Source organism: Anopheles nili, chromosome X (genome assembly GCF_943737925.1).
Source record: "Anopheles nili chromosome X, idAnoNiliSN_F5_01, whole genome shotgun sequence".
Taxonomy (NCBI): domain Eukaryota; kingdom Metazoa; phylum Arthropoda; class Insecta; order Diptera; family Culicidae; genus Anopheles; species Anopheles nili.
In genome coordinates, this window is record NC_071293.1 from 8701579 (window position 1) to 8708600 (window position 7022).

Genomic DNA, 7022 nt, shown 5'->3' on the forward strand with positions numbered 1-7022 from the left:
GCGGCGAACTTTTCCAAGGGCTCTAATAACCTAACGTACAGCGTATTCACTTTGATGGTCAACATATTTCAGTATCTCCTATCCTCCTACGCAGCAAAATAGCCATCGAATGGCTTCATTCACCTCCAGCAGGTTTACACGCGCAGGTCCGAGTGTTGGCGGTAGTAAACTGCAGCAAAAAAGGGACTCTGTTATCTTGTAATACCCGGCAAGTGCCCAACACTACAGCGCCAGTAAGCCTCAAACATGGTTTCGTGCTCGACCGGTTTGGGAGGGAAATAAAATTACCACCTCCGTGCGCCGATGGTTCGGGCTTGAATATTAAAACACCATGATGGTGCTACTTAATTTAATTGCAGTCCTAACGATGTTTTAAAAGAATGTTGTGAAAAAGCAAATAACAAGTTGCTAAAACAAAAACCAAATAAAAAAAAAGCACACACAACCTGCATTAAATAAATGCCGCACCCTGGCCCTGCGGGAAGCAAAAGGATCGTGTTTTTCTTCGCTCTTTCTCTCTCTCTCGCGTGTGCACAAAGAAAGAAAAGCTAACGATTTTGTTTTATCCGAACCTTCCGCTATCGCTTCGTGTTTTTATACATGACTGATAATCACGCAGCAACAGGAGCTGCAAAAACCGCTCGGCGGAACACCTTCCACGTTCCACGTAAATGAGAGCATCGGCAATAAATTACCTCACCGAAAGCCGTCGGCCAGCCTGCAAGTGCTGCAACCCGCCGGGCACTCGAGACGCTCGCACCTTTCCGCCTGCCCCCGGTAAGGATGAGCACCGGATGCGGGTTTTTTTTTGCAAAGAAATTACTTTTAACTTTCAGCACCGGGAACGGCAATGGTCCGGTTTTCGCTGCCACCGACACGTTCTGGCTGCTCAAATCGACCATTTAACCGCCCTCGGGGTAGCTCGGAGCGTTGTACCGCCCCGTCGGTCGTCCATCATGGCGGAAATGATGCTAACGAGAGGAACGCTCACGACGGGCATTGGCTGGAAATTGCCAGGCGTCGCTGCGGTCCGAAGTGCACACGCCTCGTTAAGGGCCAGGGTCAGGGAACGGCAAACGCGGGGCAGGATGTGATGCAGTGACAGCCGAGTGGTCATCTAGATAAAGGAATCAACGGGCGGTGCGCCTGAATGGTAGGCAACCGGCGAACCAAAACCCCCCAAAAAACCGCTCCCTAGCATGTCTTGGCAACCGAGAAATGTCTTGCCGGCAAAACTTTATACCGTAGCTCGGTTGTGTGTTCGCCTTTCACTACGTTGTCCGGTTCGTCCCACCCTTCCCCCTCCCCGCATCCATTTTTCCTCCACCTTTCCCATACCTTCGGGCTTGCGGAGTTGTATCGGAAGGAATCGGTTTGACCGCCGAAACAAATCGAATTGAACCGTTTTTGCCGTTAACTGGCCGGTAGTGAAGCTGACGTGGAAGAGAACGATGAAGCGGGGAGGTGGACGAGCAGAGAAGTGGAACCAAACCGACGTTGCCAACATTGTCGGGCAAGATCGTACGATGCGATGTCGATGCGAATGGCCGAGAAGGCACATTAGCCCTCTGCAGACTCGACCGGAAGGATAGCACGGCCGAACGCCTTCGTCCATCGTTCTCGGCATCTTCAAGACGTCCCCTTGCCCGATTCCTCAACCCCCCCACCCCCTCCTCGACACTCGCCAGCTGTACCTTCGACTCACCGGCAAATGGTATAATTTTCCCAGCCATTTAATGTGGCACATCCGGAAAAATGGAACCATTTTCGTTCGGGTTGCCACCGGTCGATGGTGGGATACGGTGGGCCTGTTGTAAGACGTGGTAGAAGCTGAGAGCATCATACTTGCGCATCCCAACCGGCGGTACGATGAATAACAATGAAGTTTTATAGCACCACGCCCCGGCGCACCGATGGGGAGGGAGAAAAACTATTGCCGAATGCGTAATGAGAGTAGCGTGAGATAAGTGCTGCAAGGCCACGCGCACTAATGGGTGGGCGCTTTACTTCATTTCATTTAAAGCGTCCCACCGGTGCCAGGAGGAGCGGTTCTTGAAGTGGTTTGTAAGGAAGCCCGAGCTTCATGCGTTCGATGTTTGGGTTTAAGAAACTCATTCGTGCTTATCGATGTGCCGTTATTTGTTCGCTTTGTTTGGGCGCTTTCAACTGCAGGTGAATTTGACACTTCTACTAGGAATTTTGACAACTGTCATTTCCACGTACATGTCACTGGCTAAGTAATCTTAACGAATTCACTAGGTATATGTCATCCAGCAGAACAAAATATAATCTGAAATCGTTCGTCTTAAAAATAGCCTTTTAATGATTTTTTAAACTTGCTCGTTTGAAGGATATCTAAATTCCACGTACAATGCGACTTCCTATTATGATTCCCTCGGATTCGATTGCACCAAAACGTGCTCCAAACCTGCACACAAGGCCCTACTTTTATTACTTTCCAATTTCCATAATTGCTCCCGGCATCGAGCTCTCTTTTGGCAAATGGCGCTTAGTCGTGGAGTTTAGTCACGGATCCACCCAAAAGCGGCGTGATTAAAGTCAGGCTCGATCGCGAACGTTCACCGTCAGCGTTGGCCAATTTCGTTCCCTTAGGATGGCTTCACTCCTCGCGATGCCATCGGTCCTCGGCCTGTCAGTGTCAGCCAAACGTCCGCTCGTGGTGATAAATTCGTGGATGTCGACACAGGCAACAGCGGCTCCCGCGCAACCCTCGAACACTCTCGGACTTCTAAGAGATTTTCTCCGTGATTACGTCAACGAACGCCAGACGGTGATGCTTTTCCACCGGCTAATTAAGCGCGTTTAGCCAAGGCTAAGCTATTTAGCAGCCCTGCCATGGGCTCATTCGATTATCGGCCCTGCGCTGTAAGGGTGCGGCTCAACTGCCGGGCGTTTTTTCGTTTTCGCGCTTTTTGGCCTCTGCACAAGTTTCATTATCATTTACGACTGCTTACCGAATTGAAACTAATTTCATGGCTGGATGAGATGATAATGTTGTTTAATGAATTATTTTTAGGCCAAAATTCGCTCGAGAGCTTTTGAAACTGAGGAGCTAAACAGCTTTCTTGTAAAACGAAGTTCAGATCCTGTTCAAATACTACTTTAAGTATGAAATCAACGTGAGTAAAATTCATAACGTCCTTAAAAAACATCAAAATGAATTGAACAATATTAAAATACACATTGAAAACGTATAGATGTATTTGAAGCCTAAAATAAATTAATTTCCAAAGCTAATTGAACCATAATTGTTTTAATCATTTTTGAGCACCAACAAATTAATTTGTGCTTCGAATAATTCAAATTTTATTTCACCGATGTTGTAAATTACACGTCACACGCAGCAATTGAACTTATTTTGGATTCTCTTTGCGTCCTCTCAAACCTCTCAAACTTGTTACGATTCATTATTACGTTCATTGAGATGTTTTTGTAACGGATGCGTTGGCGTTAGCAACGTTTTGATTTTTCTCGTTATTCCTCGTTGTCAAGATTTGTACAATGTTCCATCCCAATTCTGATTTCCATTATTTCAATTATGCGGTATGCCTCCTTCACGCACAGCATGAGCTTTGTCTCGTCATTTTGGGCTTCCTCAGCCATCATAGATATTCGTATCAATAACTCGAGAGCCTCCGCCTGGTCCAGTTCCGTTAATTCCTCCGACAAACTTACTGCCTGCTCTAACAAATACAGTACGATCCTTCTCGCCATGATTGCTTTGTGGTAATTATACTTTTTAATTACCATTGTTTGAAATTGAACATTTTGGAGGACTTGACATAACACTCATTTAACTTTTTGCTCACATCACTGGTGTACAAAGTTTTAAGTATCAATTGTACCTAATACCTTATTGACAGTAGAAAAATTGATTTTATATTCAATCACTCGACTACGCACGACTAAATCTGGATCACACGGAGCACTCGAGAAACACAACCTATTCGAACGAATTGCAATTGTCTCTGATGGTATATGCTATGCTGAAGTTAAAATCTCACACATAAGCTCTGGATGTGTGCACTCAATTATCCACCATGTATAAATAGTACACCTAAATAAGCTCTTATTATTACTAGCCAATGAGGGGGTTGAGTGAGCGCAAGTGTCAAAGGTATCCAGATGCACTAGCTTATTAGCGTTTGGAATTTGAAAAGGAGAATCCGAGACGACTTCAAACAGCCTGATTTAATTTGTTATCATCTCATTCAGTTACATGCATTAGGATCGAAATACATCAGAGAAATCGATGGATGCCCCTGGTTTAATTTAATAAGCACTAATTGTTAACAACAATTTGTCGCAAAGATTCCAACATAATTAGAACCGTTGCTTCTGAAACGATCTCTTCCTAAAGCTATTATGGTGTGTGTAACTGAACTTCATTGAAAAGCGACATTTGAACAGCATTTTGCAATACTTTCAATGGATAATTTTTATAAATACAATCAAAATGAATTTTCATTTTGATATTTATTATAAGACAATTTTATTCTTATTGATATATCCAAACTATGAGAAAAGCGTTTAAACTATTGGTGCATAAAGTTTCAACTACTAAACCAACATTAGAAAAATTAAAACTAATCAATTCTTAAAATTGCTTAAACAAATATTAAATCTTTCAACCCATGATCATATGTTACAAATCTATACCATGTTTAAATATTTATAAGAACATCAACAAAAGTTTTGATAAAACTTAGAAATCATTACATTTTTTTTAGAAATATATGAATGCATGGCTAGTTAGAGTTGCGCTCCATTTAATCCGAAAAAAACCCTTACTATGCCTGCGACACGTGGCATTTGCACACCATAGGAAAAATCGTGTCGCTCTGAATCGAAGCTCATTTATTACACATCGATCTAACTGCAGCGCGTCAATCGAACAGAATCACGTATGGAAGGATAAAACGAAACCCGCAAGAGATTTTTCCAATAACCCTCACCTATTGCACATGGCAAACATGTGAACTCGGTGCCCGCTGCGGAGTCCTTGCGACTTGTCATTACTGTCACCATAACCCAAGCTACGTCTGTGGTACGAAACGCCATTAGTGAGCTGCCCTCTCTTTGGTGCATCTCGACTACCACAAATCAATCAACCGAGCTCCCATCTCATCGTGCGCAGGCAAACGATGAATATTTAATACGACTGACTTCCACTTGGGCGCGTGGAACACCACATGCGATGAAAATTCATACCGACGGGAACGCGCGAGGTGGCAGCAAAAAAAAGCACCTTCAAAGGGAATGACAAGAAAGGTCCTGACAGCGGGGATATCAAACAAATGGAGACGCAAAAGCAAAAAAAAAACACAATTCGCCATTTGCTCCTGAGCCATGGATCTAGCGCTCTGGAGGGGTCAAGATTATTTATCGCTGAAATTTGTCTCTCGTTTTTTTTTTTTGACGCCAGTGATGAGAAACGCACGTTCGAAAGGGGAAGGAAACGTAATATTCTGTGGTTCTGAGAAATTTATCCCATATTTAACACTCATTTGTATGCAAAGCTGCCCCATGTCAAGGTGAGTGGAATGAAAATTCCTCTTTTTAACGCGCTTTTGAGGCAAGTTTCCGAAGAAGAGGAAAAATATAATTGTGAAAAAATAGACTTTCGCGTTGAGCGCAGTGTGTACTTGCCTGGAAGCTCCAACGCGCCATGCTGGCTGCCCGGATAAACCCCTTTCAATCCCGGCCATATTTATGTCATCCCTCCCAAGAACCCGCGCTAGGTGAAATTCATGATGCATAGAACGTCAAAATTTTGATTAACGATCTCTTTCTACCCAGCTAAAGCGGCAGTGTCCTACCAACTCGTCGCCGGCCATCTTTACCAGCCGGACCTCGTCAACTCAGCGCAGCAGGTCAATGGCGAATGGAGCTTGCCGTCACATTTATCCTGCAGATTTGGAACCCAACCACACCACCTGCAAGCCATCAATCCCCGCGGGATGATGCTTGGGGATGCCATTTTTTTCCTATTCGTCCTGATTCAGCCGCTCACTCCCAAAGGAACGAAGCCCGGGGTGGGATAAAATATTTGCATTCCACACATTCCTGCTGGCAGGGCAACTCGGATGCCGTGGTTGGAGAGGCTGTACGTAACTCCCTGCGGTAATCGCTCCCGGCTTCGATCTCTTTTTTCGCTCGTCCTTGCCGTTTTTGTTCCTGGGAAGGATTTTTTTCTCTATCCCCCCAGCGCCCCGAGATTAGCGCGGTGACAGAGCGACGTCAAAGCGTGCGGCCTCGCACGTTTTTGCACTGGTGAAGACAACAAAAAAAAGAGCACCAATGTCGCCTCACTACACGCCGGTGTTTTTGTGAGTCGCACACTAAGGGCCACGGTGACGTTTGCTCGCACCCGAAAGGTCGCCCAGTCTCGACACCGCTTCTCGGAACATCTGACGACGTTGTTCGACGTGGATGCCGAGCTCAGTACAGCCACTCGATTGGCTATCGTGTGCTTTCCAAGAAGCGAAAAAGCAGCATCCTTCTGCTGGGTTTCGCACACATTCAAGCGAACCTACCGGGACAAACGCGCGGGCGTGCTCGCGTTTTCCATACCCCTTATACGAAGGGTTCCAGAATCTTGTTAACTCAATTATTGTTTACGTTTACGTTCGGTTTTTTTTTTGCCCCCACCGTTTTGTTACTGCTTCTCGGGATTGAAACTACCGTATCCTATTATGGCTACATCCGTGCCACTACGTAACACTAGGAAGCAATTTGTGCGCTGGAACACTCGCCCGAGATAATAATCCAACATGTACGATGTGATAATGTTGGACGAGTTTTGCAAATAATGAACTCCATTCGATTGGACGGGATTATTGGGTCCAGTTTTTTTTATGTTTAGTTTCGTACAGAATAATTTTAGGTAAACGTTCTTGACATTCGTTAGCATTTGTATTTTATTAAACCAAACTAGGGTAAACAATCAGAAACGAAGTAGTATCTCAGAAGGCTTCAGCAGGACTTAGTAGACTTCACTT